Source organism: Pleurodeles waltl, chromosome 8 (assembly GCF_031143425.1).
Source record: "Pleurodeles waltl isolate 20211129_DDA chromosome 8, aPleWal1.hap1.20221129, whole genome shotgun sequence".
Lineage (NCBI taxonomy): Eukaryota > Metazoa > Chordata > Amphibia > Caudata > Salamandridae > Pleurodeles > Pleurodeles waltl.
This window is the reverse complement of record NC_090447.1, coordinates 376024601-376048444: the sequence shown is the minus strand read 5'-3', so window position 1 is coordinate 376048444 and position 23844 is coordinate 376024601.

The window sequence follows — 23844 nt, the reverse complement described above, 5'->3', positions numbered from 1 at the left end:
AAATGACTCTATGGCCTCAACTCCATATTTATATTCCCATGTAAAAAGGTGCAAGGGAGGGAGGAGGGGTCAAAAAATGGGGCAAAGCTTGCTTTGCCCCATTTTTTAAAGCCTGGGTCAGGGCAGGCATTAGGGGACCTGTGGGCCTATTTCCATTGTAGAACACCATGGAATAAGCCTACAGGTGCCCTCCCCAGTCCCCAGGGGCACCCCCACCCACACCAGAGGGACTGAAGAGGATGGGGGACCCCATCCCAGGTAAGTACACGTAAGATTGCACTTTATTTTTGAAATTGCCATATGCCATATGGGGCCCTGAAATGGGCCCCTATACATGGCACAGGGTGCAATGGCCATGCCCAGGGAACCCTTGTCCTCTGTGCTGGCCATTGGGGTGGTAGGCGTGACTCCTTCCTTTTCTAAAGCAGGCGTCATGTGGCTTGGTAGGTTTAGCACCATAAAATGACTCTAGTCTGATTAGAGTCATTTTTGTTTACTCTAACCTGCCTAAAGTCATTTTTTGGTGCTAAACCCTCTTCTTCTATGCTGCCAGCCCCACCTGACTAAAGTCATTTTTTTTTACTCTAGCCTACCCTTTGCACCGGCTTGCACCATTCCATAAATATGGTGCCCGGCTGGTACACAGCAATGGTGCAAGCCGGTGCTAAACTTTTTGGTGCAAAACTGAGTTAGTGCAGTTTTGCAGCAAAAACTATAAATAAGGGCCAATATTTTGTAAGTTTGCGCCACTTTTGCGTAAAAAAATGACGTTAATGCGGCGCAAAAAAAGTATAAATCAGGGCCTTGGTAATATGGAGTTAGTTTTCCACTGAATGAAAGTTAAAAAAAATGACGCTAATTCGGTGCAAACAGAGTATAAATATGCCCCAATTGTATTTTGTACGTTTGCACCGCTTTTGCGTAAAAAATGACGCAAATGCAGCGCTAAAAAAAGTATAAATATGGGCCTTAGTCGACATCTATTAGAAATCTACAGAACTTTTAAAACTATATTCCTTGACATCACAGGAAACCTAGCTTACTCTTATTTAACAGAAACACATGTTGACATAGAAGGTAATTTGTATTGTAAAGTAACAATGTCCTCAAACCTGTAACCTCTCCTTTTTCAACTTACGAGTGGTTCGCTGAAAGGTGATGTGTGGTCTAAAATAACTGTGCACAGCTTTCTAACGGTACCACACTGCCCTCTAGTGGCCTTTAAACCATTGTTATAAAAGAGATCAGTTTACAGATGCCGAGTAAAATGCCTGAAGGAATACAAAAGCCGAAGGCAGACACATGTTGCTCATTTAGTCCTGCGAAATGGTTATGCACATATTTGATGTAACTGGGTGAGTTAGAGCTTATGTTTTATTGTTTAACAGGTGGACATTTGAGCCTACCACTCCCACAAGCCGATCTGGAAAGTAGCAAAACCGGAAAACGAGATTTACTGGATTGTTTTATTTGTTATACTGATGCTTTTTAACAGAGTTTAAAATGCACCACAGCGAGAACTTGAACTTCCCTATTTTGTTCTCTTACCCTTCGAAGTAAGGGGAGGAGGATGGGGAGTAATTGGTAAGTTGATTTTAGGTGCAGTTTGCATTACATATTTTATGTCAGTGTGCTGATGGATAAAACAGTGTTTCACATAAATTATGTTATTAACACAAACTGCAAACCTAGAGATCATGCATAAATATATAAAGTTAATTAAAAATTCTCCAGGATATTTTTACTATTTGTTTCCCAGTAAAAAACAGATTTCAACAATCTGAACTATCGGTCTGTCCATGACTGTCTGTATTTTGCCATCTACATTTGCTTCACTGAAAAAGCTTCGTTTGGAAAGACATTATTGAAATGACAAAAGCACTAAAACAATTTAAGTTCGTCAGTCATCGTCAGACACACATAAATATCCCCTTCCCCAATACCTTGATCATATCGTCACCCCTGATTTCTCAGATTGAATCACAAGTGACGTCACTGGTGCTTTGCCTCAGCCCATGGTTTTTATGTTGCATATACAGAGTTTAATTTAGACTGGTTTGGTGGAGACCTACATTTAATATAGGGGCATATTTAAGAAAAGTGGCGTTGTACACAGTGCAGCGACACTTTTCTTGCACCCCTAAGCGCCCCCTAACGCCACCATGTGTGTTCTGTATTTAAAATACAGCGCACCATGGCGGTAGTTAGGCGACCAGGATCAGAACTTTTGACGCTAGTCCGGCGCTTTGCAGGATTAGTGTCAAAAGTTTGATTCTAATCCTGCAAAGCGCCCAGAGGCCCGTTGAAACCAATGAAAGCCTCCTTTTAATGCCTGCTCGGAGATGTCTTTGTGCCAATTTTTCGGCCTCTCTAATGGGGGAATGCCTCCTTTGCATACATTATGCCTGGTGCAGGCATAATGTAGCTCAAAGGGTTACAAGGTGGCACAATGCATGCATTGCACCACTTTGTAAATATGGTGCAGTGTTTTTGGCCTTCTGACACCACATTAGCATAACAAAATAATGCTAATGTGGCATTAGAATGGCGCTAGGGGCTCTTAAATATGCCCCCAAGAGACCGGGGCCTCACAACTAAGAAAGGTCACAATTCTATGTTCATTCTGAATGATAAAAAATAGAGAATGTAAGAGACATTGTAGAGATTGTAAGAGGATCTAAGGACATTTATCAGTTCTTGAGGTGGGAAAGGGGTCGCATTTATACATTAGATGGCACTGATTAATAGTCTATTGTTTTTTTATGAAACTGAAGCATGGTTTCTAAACATTTTTCTTTCTCAGGGAGAGATTTTCATACCAAGGTAGCAGCACCAGAAAAGCATTTCGAAGCAGGAGACTGGATCTGGACTGTTTTGATTATAGTTAAAGAACGTCTTTACTCTTGATGTTGGAGATTAGATGATTTGAAGCAAACAAGAGGATATTTAGAGCCATATTTATGGGACTGTGGTGAAGCGCAGCAAGTCACCTTGCTGCCCTGCGTCACAGGGAAAGGGCAGGAATGCGCATATTTAAAAGAATACAGTGAATGTTTATACTTGCCCCTGTGCTGCACAATTTTTGGTATCCTAGTGCCAACACAGGCACCTTTGCTCCATGGTGCAAGGATGTCTGCATGGTAAAGAGGATTGTGTTTTTTGTAGGAAGGGGTGCCTTCCTACACAAAAACAATCTCCTGAGCCATATTCCTCTTTCTATGTGTGCTGTAAAATGCAGAAAACATAGGCAGAGGAAGTAAAAAGGAAAAATAAAGATATCTCTTTTCACCTGGGAAGACAGCATTTTGGTGCATTTCCAGGTCTACCACTTCTGTTAAATCAGGGAATGGGTCACAATCCACGGATGTTGTGTGAGAACACCGATGCAACACCCACGCAATGCCTCCCTGGGGCAGAGTAATGAAACACAACGATTTGCTCTGCATTGCTTTATGACGGATTTATGAAGTCACTCAGGGCCACACAAGATGGCTTCATAAATCTAATTTTGGAGTTGCATTATGCATGCACCACATTGCATGGTGCTAGTGCGAAACACCTGGGGTCATAAATGTGACGTTAATTCTTGCCCTCACTGATTGCCAATTAAGTTAATGTAATACTGGAGTTGTGCAATCATACATTGTTTTTTTTAGCTGGAGCACATGCTGGCTATGAGAGATTTTAGATGCTCCACTAAGGAGGCTAGGGTCACAGTAGCTTGCATAACAGCATAGAAATGTATTTGATTTAGCTGGGATATTGATTTTAAGAAAACAGGATTTCATGTTACTTTTATTGTATCATAACATTTGGGACGGAAAAGTCATCCACGTGGTGGTGGACGTCCACCTCTGAGTGCCCCAACTGCCATGATATCTGGATCCCTTGTGCTGATTTTTGGTTATGGGTGAACACACGGAATGTGTGTGCACCTTGACTTTGGCATGTGCAGTCCTGTTTGACTGGGACTTGTGCACCAAGCATTACTCTCTGAGTGGTGGAGGGCTACTGCTCTTACCTGCAGTTGACATGAACATGTGGTGACAGCATACCCGGTGTGTAATTTTATGAATTTCAGTAGTGTGAATAGACCTTTTTACCTGCATCCCTAGAGCGGTACCTATCGGGTAGTCATATATAGTCATATATAGTTCTGTGGCTCTGCAACTAACTCACTCTTGGCCTGCATGGATTTTGTGTCGTGCAGGACAGTACATGATATTTGCATGTGCTGGCTGGATTTTGTAATCCTGATAATGGTACATACTATGGAGGCATATGGGTTCTATTTTGGGAGTCAAGAGCATGGAGAGGCTACTGAAGGTGAGTACTGTAATCCCCAGACAGTTAATGTGGATTGCTGACATTCCTGAGGTATGGAGTGCAAAAATACTCACTGGAAGAAGGGTCACTATGGGAAGCCGTTCCTGTCAAAATTACAACTCCCTATATAGGACACCTCCTGGAATGCATAGCGTGTTGCAAAATGAATATGACATACACCAGAATGAATGTACTATGTGTCAAAATAAATATGATACCTGGCAGAGTGAATCTGACTTGAACCAAAACAAATATGAAACCAGGCAAAGTGAATATGCTACTTAGTGATTATTATGAATAGCTCACACTCAGAATTGAATAAGAGATATACTGAAATATATATCAATCGTACTGAAATAAATATGGCCCTCACTGTAAATAATAAAGCAATCACTGAAACACATACAATTTTTGTCAAAGAGTATGAGACATTTCTTGAAATGACTGACATATGCCAAGAAGAATATGACACACATTGGAATGAATATGACAGCTTGAAATGAATATAAGGTACTGAAATGAAAATGCATTATTCTGAAAGGAATATAATGTGCAATGAACATTACATTTATAAAAAAATTAATATGGTTTGCATTAAAAGTAATATGATACACATTGACATGATGATAATATGTGTTGCAATTCGTATGAGTCATGTTAAAATCAATATCATGTGTTAATGTGAATGAGACATCTATTGAAAGGAATATGACACATGCTAAGATGAATATGACATGAAATGAATATGAGCCCTTTTGAAATAATTCAACATGCCTTAAACTGAATATGACCAATGCTGACATTAAAATGAAACTTGTCAAAATGAATGTTATGCTTTGAAATCAATATGATACACAGCGACATGAATATTGCATATTTTGAAATGAGTTTGACCTATGTTGAAATGGATATGACCCATATTAAAATCATAATGTCAGGTGTTAAGATGAATATGACATCCACTGACACGAATATGCCATTCATTTAAAGCAGTATGACACATGTTAAGATTTATATGAACCATTTTCAAATGAATATGATATCTGATGAAGTTGATATGACCCATTTCAAAATTAATATGACATTCATTAAAATTAATATGACACTTATTGAAATGGATATGAAACTATATGCGATAAATATAGCATGCTTTGAAATGAATAAAGCACATATCGAAATAAACACAAGCCATGTGTAAATTAAAATGCTCACTGTTTAAATATGGCTTACCTTGAATCGATGTTGATTTGCTTTAGAATTAGCAATACATATTGAAATTAATATTACATAATCTGAAAGGATATGGTATAAACACAAATTAATTAACTAAAATAAATATATGTTTTCAACTATGTGCTACATTTAGTTTTTGCTGGCTTTTGGACCCTGAGCACTTTACCACTGCTGACCAGTGCTAAAGTGCAAGTGCTCTCTGTCTAAATTGACCTGATGATTGGTTTATCCATGATTGGCATAGTTGTTTTACCAGTAAGTCCCTAGTATAGTGCAACATGTTTGCCCAGGACCTGTAAACCAAATGCTACTATTGGGCCTGCAGCACTGATTGTGCCAGCCACATCAGTAGCCCTGTCAACATGTTTCAGACCTGCTACTGCAGCGTCTGTGTGTGCAGTTTTAAACTGCCATTTCAACCTGGCAAGTGCACCCACTTGCCAGGCCCAAAGATTCCCTTTTACTACATGTAAGGTACCCCTAAGGTAGGCCCAAGGCAGCCCCATGGGCAGGGTGCAGTGTATTTAAAAGGTTGGACATATACTGGGGTATTTTACATGTCCTGTTAATGAAATACTGCTGTAAGAAAGTACCATCTTCCTTGGCATGTTACCCCCATTTTTACCTGTATGTCAGTATGTTTTTGCCTGTCTCACTGGGATCCTGCTGGTCAGGACCCCAAAGCTCATAGTTTATGGCCTAATGTGTGTGCCTGTATAGTGCTTGACTGTGTCACTGAGGCTCTGCTAACCAGAACCCCAGTGCTTATGCTCTCTCTGCTTTTAAATGTGTCACTGTATGCTAGTGACTTCATTTACCAATTTCAGTTGGCACACTGGACCCCCATAATAAGTCCCCAGTCCTAGGTACCCAGGGCGTTGGGGTTACAGGAGATCCATATGGGCTGAAACATTTCTTTTGTCACCCATAGGGAGCTCAGACAAACTCTTGCACAGGCCTGCCATTGCAGCCTGCGTGAAATAGTGCATACACTATTTCACAGCCATTTTCACTGCACTTAAGTAACTTACAAGTCACCAATATGTCTAACCCTCACTTGCTGAAGGTTAGGTGTAAAGTTTCTAAGTGAGAGGGAACCCTTGCACTAGCAAAGGTGCCCCCACATAGTTCCGGGCCATTTCCTGGGACTTTGTGAGTTCGGGGACGCCATTACACGCGTGCACTACATATAGGTCAATATTTATAGGTAGCTTCACAATGGTAGCTCCAAATATGGCTATGTAACATGTCTAAGATCATGGAATTGTCCCCTCATTCCAAATCTGGTATTGGGGAGCCAATTCCATACATCCTGGGGGTTCCAGCATGGACCCCCAGTACTGCCAAACCAGCTCTCCGAGGCCTGCACTGCAGCTACAGCTGCTGCCACCTCACAGACAGGGCCCTGCCCTCCTGGGGTCTGAGCAACTCAGTCCCAGGAAGGCAGAACAAAGCATTTCCTCTGAGAGCATGGTGTTACACCCTCTCCCTTTTGAAATAGGTGTAACAGGCTTGGGAGGGGTAGCCTCCCCCAGCCCCTGGAAATGCTTTGAAGGGCACAGATGGTGCCCTCCTTGCATAAACCAGTCTACACCGGTTCAGGGACCCCTTGTCCCCTGCTCTTGCGTGAAACTGGACAAAGGAAAGGGGAGTGACCACTACCCTGTCCATCACCACCCCAGGGGTGGTGCCCAGAGCTCCTCCAGTGTGTTCCAGACTTCCGCCATCTTGCTTTGCAAGGTGTGGGGGCACTCTGGAGGGCTCTGAGTATCCAGTGCCAGCAGGTGACGTCAGAGACTCCTCCTGATAGGTCCTTACCTGATGAAGTAGCCAATCCCCTTCTCAGGGCTATTTATGGTCTCTCCTGTGGGTTCTCTTCAGATTCTGCTTGCAGGTTTTCTTCAGCAATCCTATGCAACTACTTCTTCACCCTCTGACCTCGGATCAACCGCAGCCTGCTCCAGGAACTGCTGTAACAGCAACAAAGTATTCACAAGGGATACTTTTCTTCTGCAACTTCAGCTCCAGCCAGCAACTGCAACAGCTTCCATGGTGTGCACGCTCTGGGGACTTCCTGTCTTCATCCTGCACAAGAAGGACCGAAGAAATCCTCTGTGGGATGACAGAGTCACTCCCCTGCTCACGCAGGCACCTTCCAAGATGACGACCAATACCCTTGGACTCCTCTCACAACGACAAGGCTGCTCCTAAGGACACAGAGGGTGGACCCCATTGACATAGGCTGTCCTGAGGTCCTGCTGATGCAATTTGGAGGAGGTATGACCTTGCCTTCCCTAAGAGTGACGGTACCCCTGTGTACTGCATCTTCTTAACCTCCTGAGGCCTCTGTGCACTATTTGCAGAATTCTTTCGTGCACAGCCTGGCCCAGGTCCCCAACACTCCATCCTGTGACGCTCAACTTGCTGAGTTGTTCTCTTTGTAGGTTAGAAACATATGTTTAAAGGAGTGTTTTGTGGTACAGGTACATACCACAGAAACCTACTCTGAAGTTAAATGAGTCTGCATTTGCTAGGCCACATGTCCACACATGCACAGGGAGTATACTTTCCGTGCCCACCATGCCAGCCCTTTCATTGTCACTCAAGTGTAAGGGTGAAGTCTGTACTATGATAGTTGCCTGTTGGGACTGTATGCATTGAGTCAGTGTTGCAGACTGCAAATGTGTTTGTCCAGTCAGGCCTAACCACATTGCTGTGTGGTGTTTCATTGTGGCTCACATCACAGTACATGTTGCTGGAGCATCGAATACCTGATGTCATTAGGCTTGCTTAGTCATTGTAGGGCTTGAGCAGGGTAGTGGGTTAGTCTGCAGATGAATCCAAAAGTGTGTAGTCATGTCTCTATACTTATTGGCATGTGCTTCACACTTGTGGTGTGTTGACAAATTGCCCATTTTATGCTTGGTGTTTCTGACATGTGTCACGCAACCATTTGAGCAAAAACTTGTGTTTGTAATCGCTTGATTTGTCTCTTGTATCCATATAGGTAAACACCCATCAAAAGAAGGAGATTTGGACAGCCATTGCCCAGGAGGTTCAGACCCTGGGGTTCCATAGCTGGCAGGGTGCCCACTGTTGCAAGAGGTGGAAGGACCTGAGGTGCTGGGCCAGAAGATCACAGAGATTCAGATAGGGCTGTCCTCCCAACGTGGGCGGGCACACCTCAAAGCATATTAAGCAAAATACCAGGGCACTCCATAAGGTAGTCCAAGCAATAAGGTAACAAAGTCCATAAAGATTTTTTTTTCTTCTTCTTCCAATGAATAACCTTTATTTCTGGTAAGTATACACAATGCACAAAACAGCCAACACGTGTTTCGTCCAAAGGACTTTTTCAAGGCAAAATATAATGAATGAAGATGAGATCGTACATGAGAGGACTGAGATGTCAGAGTCCATTGAAGAGAAAGTGGCGTTCACAGGTGAAAATGGAACAGCAAATCACTGTAACGTGGTTTATCAGGAAAAATCTCAGGGCATCAAGTAGAAAATATCATGATGGAATGTAAAAGGCCATGAAAAGCCCAGAAGGAGTGGTGTGAAGCAAAGTCGGTCCGAGTAATCCGACTTTCAACCAGCGTATGTCATGTAAACGAGCAAAAGGCACCTCAACACTGTATTTTGGACTCACCAGCCTTTCATCATAACTACGGATGTGCGGATTCTATAGCATCAACCATCTGTTACACCTTGAAGCATGATCCCCCTAGGGGCTCGCATTCTGGCAGTAGCATACCCGGACCTTGATGGGCATTTGCAGGGAGCACAGCAGCCACAATGAGTACAGGACATATTACTGCCTGTCACACAGCCAAGTTAATGTGTTAGGTGCTGACATCTCCTCCTGATGACTGGGGATGGACCATGTGTGACACACAAGATGAGTAACTGTTTGTGTAGATATGTAATTTGGTGCATATTGATGTGCCTTGCCTAGTAGCCCAGGGACCTAGATCACAGCTGAATACAATCCACAAAACAATTGCTCTCTGAGGACAACACATTGCTTTGTACAGTAATCAATCAAGGAAGGTTTGTTGTTGTAGTGGGTCCAAATTCTACGCAACAGACCACTACTCCTCAGTGTTACAGTCCAAAGAAAAAGAAGTGATGGATCATTGTCCTCAGCCATGTGTCTGGTTAAGTGAGTAAATTGGCATCTGCTCCCAAGAGGCCACTTGTTTACAGTGTGTGATGAGTGCTGGTACCTCACTACTGTCTGACATGTGAAGGTGGCATCACACATGTGACAGAGCATACATTGTTCTTTGGGTGCAGCCACAGATCAAAACTTTCCCTTGGTAAGTGGGGAATGTCCATTGACATGATTTATGTCACTGTTTCACTGTTGCCAAAATTCCTTGTGCTGACATGTTAGCATATGTCCCATTCTCTTTTAACAAAATGAGTACACTGTTGTTTCATGCTTCGTCTATCTGTATTCACAGGAAGATTTCTGTATTCCCTCACATATAGTTGCATACCAACCTGTCTTTGGAATTGGACATATGCAATTGGGCTACATATTATGTGGTGCCCCCGACAGGAGTGTGTCACCATTGATTGTTGGCTCACACATACTCTCACCCGTCATTGCATGTCATTTGGCATGTACAACTTCAGTAGCAATGAGAGATATGACATGTAGGACTAGAGTTTTTACATACAATGTCCATTTCCATGCCATTGATGTGGCATCAAGTGGCAAAGTGCACTGCGCATGTTAAATGGGAAAGATTTGTTGCCTGACTGTTAGCACATATCCTGGAGTGACTTGCAGTTTGGTTGGAATCACATGTGGTTGGGTAGAACCATTCATCCACGGACATCTAGGTTTGCAGGACCAAAATGGAGACAGTGATGTAGCTTCCCATTGGGCAACATGTCCAGGGCCTTCTACAAGTTCTTGAAAATCCCTGTGCCACTCCAATATACAAATAACTAATGGCTTCTACTGATGCAATCAGAGTTTGTCATTGTAAGGGGTGCCATATAGTAGTGGTGATTTTCCGGGGGCTAGCTGTTTCATTGTGTTATGTATTTCAGCAACATATCTTCCTGTCAATTTGCACATTTTGACTACAGTGTACATTTCCATGCCAAATATGTAGTATATCTGAGCAACATTAGTACTACCTCCATGACTCAATTAGGACAATTTACACATGGTGAAGTGTGCATTGTTGACATGTTTCCAGTGTGACGTGAGTATTTCCATGTCACCTTCTTCAGGATACTGTACTGCTGTCAGCAACATGGCAGGATTTGGAGCATCATTTCTTATTGTTGTGTTATTGAGTATGTGACAAGTAGATGTCTGCATGACATTATGTGGGATCTGTTGGAATAAACTTGGCATTGGCCTACTGTAAGGAAATGCCTCCTTGGCATGGTTGCCCCCTGACTTTTTGCCTTTGCTGATGCTATGTTTACAATTGAAAGTGTGCTGAGGCCTGCTAACCAGGCCCCAGCACCAGTGTTCTTTCCCTAACCTGAACTTTTGTATCCACAATTGGCAGACCCTGGCATCCAGATAAGTCCCTTGTAACTGGTACTTCTAGTACCAAGGGCCCTGATACCAAGGAAGGTCTCTAAGGGCTGCAGCATGTCTTATGCCACCCTGGAGACCTCTCACTCAGCACAGACACACTGCTTGCCAGCTTGTGTGTGCTAGTGAGGACAAAACGAGTAAGTCGACATGGCACTCCCCTCAGGGTGCCATGCCAGCCTCTCACTGCCTATGCAGTATAGGTAAGACACCCCTCTAGCAGGCCTTACAGCCCTAAGGCAGGGTGCACTATACCATAGGTGAGGGTACCAGTGCATGAGCATGGTACCCCTACAGTGTCTAAATAAAACCTTAGACATTGTAAGTGCAGGGTAGCCATAAGAGTATATGGTCTGGGAGTCTGTCAAACACGAACTCCACAGCACCATAATGGCTACACTGAAAACTGGGAAGTTTGGTATCAAACTTCTCAGCACAATAAATGCACACTGATGCCAGTGCGCATTTTATTGTAAAATACACCACAGAGGGCACCTTAGAGGTGCCCCCTGAAACTTAACCGACTATCTGTGTAGGCTGACTAGTTTTAGCAGCCTGCCACAAACCGAGACATGTTGCTGGCCCCATGGGGAGAGTGCCTTTGTCACTCTGAGGCCAGTAACAAAGCCTGCACTGGGTGGAGATGCTAACACCTCTCCCAGGCAGGAATTGTCACACCTGGCGGTGAGCCTCAAAGGCTCACCTCCTTTGTGCCAACCCAGCAGGACACTCCAGCTAGTGGAGTTGCCCGCCCCCTCCGGCCAGGCCCCACTTTTGGCGGCAAGGCCGGAGAAAATAATGAGAATAACAAGGAGGAGTCACTGGCCAGTCAGGACAGCCCCTAAGGTGTCCTGAGCTGAGGTGACTCTAACTTTTAGAAATCCTCCATCTTGCAGATGGAGGATTCCCCCAATAGGGTTAGGATTGTGACCCCCTCCCCTTGGGAGGAGGCACAAAGAGGGTGTACCCACCCTCAGGGCTAGTAGCCATTGGCTACTAACCCCCCAGACCTAAACACGCCCTTAAATTTAGTATTTAAGGGCTACCCTGAACCCTAGAAAATTAGATTCCTGCAACTACAAGAAGAAGGACTGCCTAGCTGAAAAACCCCTGCAGAGGAAGACCAGAAGACGACAACTGCCTTGGCTCCAGAAACTCACCGGCCTGTCTCCTGCCTTCCAAAGATCCTGCTCCAGCGACGCCTTCCAAAGGGACCAGCGACCTCGACATCCTCTGAGGACTGCCCCTGCTTCGAAAAGACAAGAAACTCCCGAGGACAGCGGACCTGCTCCAAAGAAAAGCTGCAACTTTGTTTCCAGCAGCTTTAAAGAACCCTGCAAGCTCCCCGCAAGAAGCGTGAGACTTGCCACACTGCACCCGGCGACCCCGACTCGGCTGGTGGCGATCCAACACCTCAGGAGGGACCCCAGGACTACTCTGATACTGTGAGTACCAAAACCTGTCCCCCCTGAGCCCCCACAGCGCCGCCTGCAGAGGGAATCCCGAGGCTTCCCCTGACCGCGACTCTTTGAACCTAAAGTCCCGACGCCTGGGAGAGACCCTGCACCCGCAGCCCCCAGGACCTGAAGGACCGGACTTTCACTGGAGGAGTGACCCCCAGGAGTCCCTCTCCCTCGCCCAAGTGGAGGTTTCCCCGAGGAATCCCCCCCTTGCCTGCCTGCAGCGCTGAAGAGATCCCTAGATCTCCCATTGACTTCCATTACAAACCCGACGCTTGTTTCTACACTGCACCCGGCCGCCCCCGCGCTGCTGAGGGTGAAATTTCTGTGTGGACTTGTGTCCCCCCCGGTGCCCTACAAAACCCCCCTGGTCTGCCCTCCGAAGACGCGGGTACTCACCTGCAAGCAGACCGGAACCGGGGCACCCCCTTCTCTCCATTCTAGCCTATGTGTTTTGGGCACCCCTTTGAACTCTGCACCTGACCGGCCCTGAGCTGCTGGTGTGGTGACTTTGGGGTTGCTCTGAACCCCCAACGGTGGGCTACCTTGGACCAAGAACTAAGCCCTGTAAGTGCCTTACTTACCTGGTAAAACTAACAAATACTTACCTCCCCTAGGAACTGTGAAAATTGCACTGTGTCCACTTTTAAAACAGCTATTTGTGAATAACTTGAAAAGTATACATGCAATTTTGATGATTTGAAGTTCCTAAAGTACTTACCTGCAATACCTTTCGAAGGAGATATTACATGTAGAATTTGAACCTGTGGTTCTTAAAATAAACTAAGAAAAGATATTTTTCTATATAAAAACCTATTGGCTGGATTTGTCTCTGAGTGTGTGTACCTCATTTATTGTCTATGTGTATGTACAACAAATGCTTAACACTACTCCTTGGATAAGCCTACTGCTCGACCACACTACCACAAAATAGAGCATTGGTATTATCTATTTTTACCACTATTTTACCTCTAAGGGGAACCCTTGGACTCTGTGCATGCTATTCCTTACTTTGAAATAGCACATACAGAGCCAACTTCCTACATTGGTGGATCAGCGGTGGGGTACAAGACTTTGCATTTGCTGGACTACTCAGCCAATACCTGATCACACGACAAAGTCCAAAATTGTCATTAGAAATTGATTTTTGCAATTTGAAAAGTTTTCTAAATTCTTAAAAGACCTGCTAGGGCCTTGTGTTAGATCCTGTTTAGCATTTCTTTTAGAGTTTAAAAGTTTGTTAAAAGTTTGAATTAGATTCTAGAATCAGTTTTAGTCTCTTAAAAAGTATTCCAACTTTTAGAAGCATAATGTCTAGCACAGATGTGAATGTGGTGGAACTCGACACCACACCTTACCTCCATCTACAGATGAGAGAGCTAAGGTCACTCTGTAAACTAAAGAAAATAACAATGGGCCCCAAACCTACCAAAATACAGCTCCAGGAGCTTTTGGCAGAGTTTGAAAAGGCCAACCCCTCTGAGGGTGGCAACTCAGAGGAAGAGGATAGTGACTTGGAGGACAATTCCCCCCTACCAGTCCTATCTAGGGAGAACAGGGTCCCTCAAACCCTGACTCCTAAAATAATAGTCAGAGATGCTGGTTCCCTCACAGGAGAGACCAACACCTCTGAAATCACTGAGGATAGCCCCAGTGAAGAGGACATCCAGTTAGCCAGGATGGCCAAAAGATTGGCTTTGGAAAGACAGATCCTAGCCATAGAGAGGGAAAGACAAGAGATGGGCCTAGGACCCATCAATGGTGGCAGCAACATAAATAGGGTCAGAGATTCTCCTGACATGTTGAAAATCCCCAAAGGGATTGTAACTAAATATGAAGATGGTGATGACATCACCAAATGGTTCACAGCTTTTGAGAGGGCTTGTGTAACCAGAAAAGTGAACAGATCTCACTGGGGTGCTCTCCTTTGGGAAATGTTCACAGGAAAGTGTAGGGATAGACTCCTCACACTCTCTGGACAAGATGCCGAATCTTATGACCTCATGAAGGGTACCCTGATTGAGGGCTTTGGATTCTCCACTGAGGAGTATAGGATTAGATTCAGGGGGGCTCAAAAATCCTCGAGCCAGACCTGGGTTGACTTTGTAGACTACTCAGTGAAAACACTAGATGGTTGGATTCAAGGCAGTGGTGTAAGTAATTATGATGGGCTGTACAATTTATTTGTGAAAGAACACCTGTTAAGTAATTGTTTCAATGATAAACTGCATCAGCATCTGGTAGACCTAGGACCAATTTCTCCCCAAGAATTGGGAAAGAAGGCGGACCATTGGGTCAAGACAAGGGTGTCCAAGACTTCAACAGGGGGTGACCAAAAGAAAGGGGTCACAAAGACTCCCCAGGGGAAGGGTGATGAGACAACCAAAACTAAAAATAGTAAAGAGTCTTCTACAGGCCCCCAAAAACCTGCACAGGAGGGTGGGCCCAGAGCCTCTTCACAAAACAATGGGTACAAGGGTAAAAACTTTGATCCCAAAAAGGCCTGGTGTCATAGCTGTAAACAGCATGGACACCAAACTGGAGACAAGGCCTGTCCCAAGAAAGGTTCCACTCCAAACTCCCATCCAGGTAACACTGGTATGGCTAGTCTCCAAGTGGGATCAACAGTGTGCCCAGAGCAAATCAGGGTCCACACTGAAGCTACTCTAGTTTCTGAGGGTGGGGTGGATTTAGCCACACTAGCTGTCTGGCCGCCTAACATGCAAAAATACAGACAGCAACTCTTAATTAATGGGACTAGAATAGAGGGCCTGAGGGATACAGGTGCCAGTGTCACCATGGTGACAGAGAAACTGGTTTCCCCTGGCCAATACCTGACTGGAAAAACTTACACAGTCACCAACGCTGACAATCAGAGAAAAGTACATCCCATGGCAATGGTTACTTTAGAATGGGGAGGGGTCAATGGCCTGAAACAGGTGGTGGTCTCCTCAAATATCCCAGTGGACTGTCTGCTTGGAAATGACCTGGAGTCCTCAGCATGGGCTGAGGTAGAACTAAAAACCCATGCAGCAATGCTGGGTATCCCTGAACTGGTGTGTGTGAAAACAAGAGCACAATGCAAGGCACAGGGTGAACAAGTAGAGCTGGAGTCTGGAAGAATGGCCCAGCCTACCAAGAGGAAAGGAAAGTCAGTTGGGAAACCAACTGCAACACAGCAAAAGAAAGGGAACCTCTCTTCTCAGGAAGATGTTCTGCCCTCTGAGGGAACTGAGCCTTTGGAGCTTGAACCTTACCAGGTTGAGCTCTTAGGCCCAGGGGGACCCTCAAGGGAAGAGCTGTGTAAGGGACAAGAAACCTGTCCCTCTCTTGAAGGCCTTAGGCAGCAAGCTGCTGAAGAGTCCAAAGGCAAGAAAAATGGAACACATAGGGTCTATTGGGAAGATGGGCTCCTGTACACTGAGGCCAGAGACCCCAAACCTGGTGCCACTAGGAGAGTGGTAGTGCCTCAGCTGTTCAGAGAGTTCATCCTAACATTGGCCCATGACATTCCCCTTGCTGGACATTTGGGACAAACCAAGACGTGGGAGAGGTTAGTCAACCACTTCTACTGGCCCAATATGTCCAACATGGTTAAGGAGTTTTGCCTCTCCTGCCCCACCTGTCAAGCCAGTGGTAAGACAGGTGGGCATCCAAAGGCCCCCCTCATTCCACTTCCAGTGGTGGGGGTGCCCTTTGAAAGAGTGGGTGTGGACATAGTTGGTCCACTGGAACCTCCCACAGCCTCAGGAAATATGTATATCCTGGTAGTAGTGGATCATGCTACCAGGTATCCTGAAGCTATTCCCCTTAGGTCGACTACTGCCCCTGCAGTAGCCAAGGCCCTCATTGGTATCTTTACCAGAGTGGGTTTCCCTAAGGAGGTGGTGTCTGACAGAGGTACCAACTTCATGTCAGCATACCTAAAACACATGTGGAATGAGTGTGGAGTGACTTATAAATTCACTACACCATACCATCCACAAACTAATGGCTTGGTTGAGAGATTCAACAAGACATTAAAAGGCATGATCATGGGGCTCCCAGAAAAACTCAAAAGGAGATGGGATGTCCTCCTGCCATGTCTGCTTTTCGCTTACAGGGAGGTACCACAGAAGGGAGTAGGGTTCTCACCCTTTGAACTTCTGTTTGGTCATCCTGTAAGGGGACCACTTGCCCTTGTTAAAGAAGGCTGGGAGAGACCTCTCCATGAGCCTAAACAGGACATAGTGGACTATGTACTTGGCCTTCGCTCTAGAATGGCAGAGTACATGGAAAAGGCAACCAAAAACCTTGAGGCCAGCCAACAGCTCCAGAAGTTTTGGTATGACCAAAAGGCTGCACTGGTTGAGTTCCAACCAGGGCAGAAAGTCTGGGTTCTGGAGCCTGTGGCTCCCAGGGCACTCCAGGACAAATGGAGTGGCCCTTACCCAGTACTAGAGAGGAAGAGTCAGGTCACCTACTTGGTGGACCTGGGCACAAGCAGGAGCCCCAAGAGGGTGATCCATGTAAACCGCCTTAAGCTCTTCCACGACAGGGCTGATGTCAATCTGTTGATGGTAACAGATGAGGATCAGGAGGCAGAGAGTGAACCTCTCCCTGATCTTCTGTCATCAGACCCAAAAGATGGTACAGTAGATGGAGTGATCTACTCAGACACCCTCTCTGGCCAACAGCAAGCTGATTGTAGGAGAGTCCTACAACAGTTTCCTGAACTCTTCTCCTTAACCCCTGGTCAGACACACCTGTGTACCCATGAGGTGGACACAGGAGACAGCATGCCTGTCAAGAACAAAATCTTTAGACAGTCTGACCATGTTAAGGAAAGCATCAAGGTGGAAGTCCACAAGATGCTGGAATTGGGAGTAATTGAGCGCTCTGACAGCCCCTGGGCTAGCCCAGTGGTCTTAGTCCCCAAACCTCACACCAAAGATGGAAAGAAAGAGATGAGGTTTTGTGTGGACTACAGAGGGCTCAATTCTGTCACCAAGACAGATGCCCATCCAATTCCAAGAGCTGATGAGCTCATTGACAAATTAGGTGCTGCCAAATTTCTAAGTACCTTTGACTTGACAGCAGGGTACTGGCAAATAAAAATGGCACCTGGAGCAAAAGAAAAGACAGCATTCTCCACACCTGATGGGCATTATCAGTTTACTGTTATGCCCTTTGGTTTAAAGAATGCCCCTGCCACCTTCCAAAGGTTGGTGAATCAAGTCCTTGCTGGCTTGGAGTCCTTTAGCACAGCTTATCTTGATGATATTGCTGTCTTTAGCTCCACCTGGCAGGATCACCTGGTCCACCTGAGGAAGGTTTTGAAGGCTCTGCAATCTGCAGGCCTCTCTATCAAGGCATCCAAATGCCAGATAGGGCAGGGAACTGTGGTTTACTTGGGACACCTTGTAGGTGGAGGCCAAGTTCAGCCACTCCAACCCAAGATCCAGACTATTCTGGACTGGGTAGCTCCAAAAACCCAGACTCAAGTCAGGGCATTCCTTGGCTTGACTGGGTACTACAGGAGGTTTGTGAAGGGATATGGATCCATTGTGACAGCCCTCACTGAACTCACCTCCAAGAAAATGCCCAAGAAAGTAAACTGGACTGTGGACTGCCAACAGGCCTTTGACACCCTGAAACAGGCAATGTGCTCAGCACCAGTTCTCAAAGCTCCAGATTATTCTAAGCAGTTCATTGTGCAGACTGATGCCTCTGAACATGGGATAGGGGCAGTTTTGTCCCAAACAAATGATGATGGCCTTGACCAGCCTGTTGCTTTCATTAGCAGGAGGTTACTCCCCAGGGAGCAGCGTTGGAGTGCCATTGAGAGGGAGGCCTTTGCTGTGGTTTGGTCCCTGAAGAAGCTGAGACCATACCTCTTTGGGACTCACTTCCTAGTTCAAACTGACCACAGACCTCTCAAATGGCTGATGCAAATGAAAGGTGAAAATCCTAAACTGTTGAGGTGGTCCATCTCCCTACAGGGAATGGACTTTATAGTGGAACACAGACCTGGGACTGCCCATGCCAATGCAGATGGCCTTTCCAGGTTCTTCCACTTAGAAAATGAAGACTCTCTTGGGAAAGGTTAGTCTCATCCTCTTTCGTTTGGGGGGGGGTTGTGTAAGGAAATGCCTCCTTGGCATGGTTGCCCCCTGACTTTTTGCCTTTGCTGATGCTATGTTTACAATTGAAAGTGTGCTGAGGCCTGCTAACCAGGCCCCAGCACCAGTGTTCTTTCCCTAACCTGAACTTTTGTATCCACAATTGGCAGACCCTGGCATCCAGATAAGTCCCTTGTAACTGGTACTTCTAGTACCAAGGGCCCTGATACCAAGGAAGGTCTCTAAGGGCTGCAGCATGTCTTATGCCACCCTGGAGACCTCTCACTCAGCACAGACACACTGCTTGCCAGCTTGTGTGTGCTAGTGAGGACAAAACGAGTAAGTCGACATGGCACTCCCCTCAGGGTGCCATGCCAGCCTCTCACTGCCTATGCAGTATAGGTAAGACACCCCTCTAGCAGGCCTTACAGCCCTAAGGCAGGGTGCACTATACCATAGGTGAGGGTACCAGTGCATGAGCATGGTACCCCTACAGTGTCTAAATAAAACCTTAGACATTGTAAGTGCAGGGTAGCCATAAGAGTATATGGTCTGGGAGTCTGTCAAACACGAACTCCACAGCACCATAATGGCTACACTGAAAACTGGGAAGTTTGGTATCAAACTTCTCAGCACAATAAATGCACACTGATGCCAGTGCGCATTTTATTGTAAAATACACCACAGAGGGCACCTTAGAGGTGCCCCCTGAAACTTAACCGACTATCTGTGTAGGCTGACTAGTTTTAGCAGCCTGCCACAAACCGAGACATGTTGCTGGCCCCATGGGGAGAGTGCCTTTGTCACTCTGAGGCCAGTAACAAAGCCTGCACTGGGTGGAGATGCTAACACCTCTCCCAGGCAGGAATTGTCACACCTGGCGGTGAGCCTCAAAGGCTCACCTCCTTTGTGCCAACCCAGCAGGACACTCCAGCTAGTGGAGTTGCCCGCCCCCTCCGGCCAGGCCCCACTTTTGGCGGCAAGGCCGGAGAAAATAATGAGAATAACAAGGAGGAGTCACTGGCCAGTCAGGACAGCCCCTAAGGTGTCCTGAGCTGAGGTGACTCTAACTTTTAGAAATCCTCCATCTTGCAGATGGAGGATTCCCCCAATAGGGTTAGGATTGTGACCCCCTCCCCTTGGGAGGAGGCACAAAGAGGGTGTACCCACCCTCAGGGCTAGTAGCCATTGGCTACTAACCCCCCAGACCTAAACACGCCCTTAAATTTAGTATTTAAGGGCTACCCTGAACCCTAGAAAATTAGATTCCTGCAACTACAAGAAGAAGGACTGCCTAGCTGAAAAACCCCTGCAGAGGAAGACCAGAAGACGACAACTGCCTTGGCTCCAGAAACTCACCGGCCTGTCTCCTGCCTTCCAAAGATCCTGCTCCAGCGACGCCTTCCAAAGGGACCAGCGACCTCGACATCCTCTGAGGACTGCCCCTGCTTCGAAAAGACAAGAAACTCCCGAGGACAGCGGACCTGCTCCAAAGAAAAGCTGCAACTTTGTTTCCAGCAGCTTTAAAGAACCCTGCAAGCTCCCCGCAAGAAGCGTGAGACTTGCCACACTGCACCCGGCGACCCCGACTCGGCTGGTGGCGATCCAACACCTCAGGAGGGACCCCAGGACTACTCTGATACTGTGAGTACCAAAACCTGTCCCCCCTGAGCCCCCACAGCGCCGCCTGCAGAGGGAATCCCGAGGCTTCCCCTGACCGCGACTCTTTGAACCTAAAGTCCCGACGCCTGGGAGAGACCCTGCACCCGCAGCCCCCAGGACCTGAAGGACCGGACTTTCACTGGAGGAGTGACCCCCAGGAGTCCCTCTCCCTCGCCCAAGTGGAGGTTTCCCCGAGGAATCCCCCCCTTGCCTGCCTGCAGCGCTGAAGAGATCCCTAGATCTCCCATTGACTTCCATTACAAACCCGACGCTTGTTTCTACACTGCACCCGGCCGCCCCCGCGCTGCTGAGGGTGAAATTTCTGTGTGGACTTGTGTCCCCCCCGGTGCCCTACAAAACCCCCCTGGTCTGCCCTCCGAAGACGCGGGTACTCACCTGCAAGCAGACCGGAACCGGGGCACCCCCTTCTCTCCATTCTAGCCTATGTGTTTTGGGCACCCCTTTGAACTCTGCACCTGACCGGCCCTGAGCTGCTGGTGTGGTGACTTTGGGGTTGCTCTGAACCCCCAACGGTGGGCTACCTTGGACCAAGAACTAAGCCCTGTAAGTGCCTTACTTACCTGGTAAAACTAACAAATACTTACCTCCCCTAGGAACTGTGAAAATTGCACTAAGTGTCCACTTTTAAAACAGCTATTTGTGAATAACTTGAAAAGTATACATGCAATTTTGATGATTTGAAGTTCCTAAAGTACTTACCTGCAATACCTTTCGAAGGAGATATTACATGTAGAATTTGAACCTGTGGTTCTTAAAATAAACTAAGAAAAGATATTTTTCTATATAAAAACCTATTGGCTGGATTTGTCTCTGAGTGTGTGTACCTCATTTATTGTCTATGTGTATGTACAACAAATGCTTAACACTACTCCTTGGATAAGCCTACTGCTCGACCACACTACCACAAAATAGAGCATTGGTATTATCTATTTTTACCACTATTTTACCTCTAAGGGGAACCCTTGGACTCTGTGCATGCTATTCCTTACTTTGAAATAGCACATACAGAGCCAACTTCCTACACCTACTATTGTAAGACAACAGGTAACAGGTATGCTCCATGAGTCAAAGCATTGAAGGTGATATGGTCTTCTACATGACCAATTGTTATTATGATTGCACAACTTCACCCATGCAATTGGAGATCTGAGACCTGATTTTTCTGTGGGCAACTGTTGACAGCTCATATGACATACATGCATATGTATGATTCATGTAGGAGCCACCTTGAAGTCGTTTTTTGCTGGGGCCTACTTTACATCATGGTACTGTTTGTAAATCATAGCTTTTGTTCAGGTGTGATCAGGAACATGTAGAGACCCTTTTCCCCTTTGTATTTGGAGCATCATCCCAGGCAAGTGAAGGAGACAGGACAAAACAAGGTGGGGAAGCATCTGGCCACGGTACCTCCAGTCATGACACCACCGACACGGAGGGACCCAGTGGCCGGGAAGGTGAGGGAAGTGCCACCGAGGACACAGGATCAACCTCGTCATCTTTAGATTCTACCTCCAGTGGCCACTCCCTAGTGGTGGGGGACCCATCAGGACCTGTTCCTGTACCATCCTTGTCCGCCACCACCAGTACTAGCACCACCCTTCCTCTTTGCTCCCCACACAGTTGGCCATGCCCACTCACCTAAGAGGGTGGGCATCTCCTTTGCCCTAGGAACCTCAGTGCCAGCCCCTGTTACTTCTGCTGCCCTGAGTGAGAAGGCTATTGACCTCCTGAGGAGTATCAGGAGGTCAGTTGCCTTCTGTGGGGCAGACTGCCATTGTGATTACCATTTAGGGGTTGGTAAGCCAACTTCAGACAAATGCTTTCCTGGAAGACATTCATAGTGACATGTCAATCAATCAATCCATCAATCAGGAATTTTTAAAGTGCACTACTCACCCGTGAGGGTCTCAAGGCACTGAGGAGGGGGAAGGAGAAAGGGGGAGTGTTCCTACTGCTCAAACAGCCAGGTCTTGAGAGGTTTCCTGAAGGTTAGGAGGTCTTTGGTCTGGTGCAGGAGGGTTGTAAGAGTGTTCCAGGTTTTGGTGGCGAGGTGCAAGAATGATCTACCGCTGGTTGTAGTTCTGCGGACGCGTGGGAAACTAGCGAGGGCGAGGTCGGCAGAGCGGAGATGCCGGGTCGGGGTGTAGAAGGAGAGCCGTCCGTTGAGGTATTGTGGTCAAATTTATTGTAGGCCATTTCTGTCCCCCCTGGGGCCGGCTGAGCTAGAGGCCAAAAGCTACAGATAGGCACTTTGCAAAAAACACCTCTGTTTTCTGTCAAAAAATGGGATGTGTCCACGTTGTGTTTTGGGCCATTTCCTTTTGTGGGCGCTAGGCCTACCCACACAAGTGAGGTACCATTTTTATCGGGAGACTTGGGGGAACGCTGGGTGAAAGGAAATTTGTGGCTCCTCTCAGATTCCAGAACTTTCTGTCACCGAAATGTGACGAAACTGTGTTTTTTTAGCCAAAGTGTGAGGTTTGCAAAGGATTCTGGGTAACAGAACCTGGTCAGAGCCCCACAAGTCACCCCATCTTGGATTCCCCTAGGTGTCTAGTTTTCAAAAATGTGCTGGTTTGCTAGGTTTCCCCAGGTTCCAGCTGAGCTAGAGGCCAAAATCCACAAGTAGGCACTGTTTTCTGTGAAAAAATGTGATGTGTCCACGTTGTGTTTTGGGCCATTCCTTTCGTGGGCGCTAGGCCTACCCACACAAGTGAGGTACCATTTTTATCGGGAGACTTGGGGGAACGCTGGGTGGAAATTTGTGGCTCCTCTCAGATTCCAGAACTTTCTGTCACTGAAATGTGAGGAAAATGTGTTTTTTTAGCCCAGTTTTGAGGTTTGCAAAGGATTCTGGGTAACAGAACCTGGTCAGAGCCCCACAAGTCACCCCATCTTAGATTCCCCTAGGTCTCTAGTTTAAAAAAATGCACAGGTTTGGTGGGTTTCCCTAGGTGCCGGCTGAGCTAGAGGCCAAAAGCTACAGGTAGGCACTTTGCAAAAAACACCTCTGTTTTCTGTCAAAAAATGGGATGTGTCCACGTTGTGTTTTGGGCCATTTCCTTTCGTGGGCGCTAGGCCTACCCACACAAGTGAGGTACCATTTTTATCGGGAGACTTGGGGGAGCGCTGGGTGGAAGGAAATTTGTGGCTCCTCTCAGATTCCAGAACTTTCTGTCAACGAAATTTGAGGAAAATTTGTTTTTTTAGCCCAATTTTGAGGTTTGCAAAGGATTCTGGGTAACAGAACCTGGTCAGAGCCCCACAAGTCACCCCATCTTAGATTCCCCTAGGTCTCTAGTTTAAAAAAATGCACAGGTTTGGTGGGTTTCCCTAGGTGCCGGCTGAGCTAGAGGCCAAAAGCTACAGGTAGGCACTTTGCAAAAAACACCTCTGTTTTCTGTCAAAAAATGGGATGTGTCCACGTTGTGTTTTGGGCCATTTCCTTTCGTGGGCGCTAGGCCTACCCACA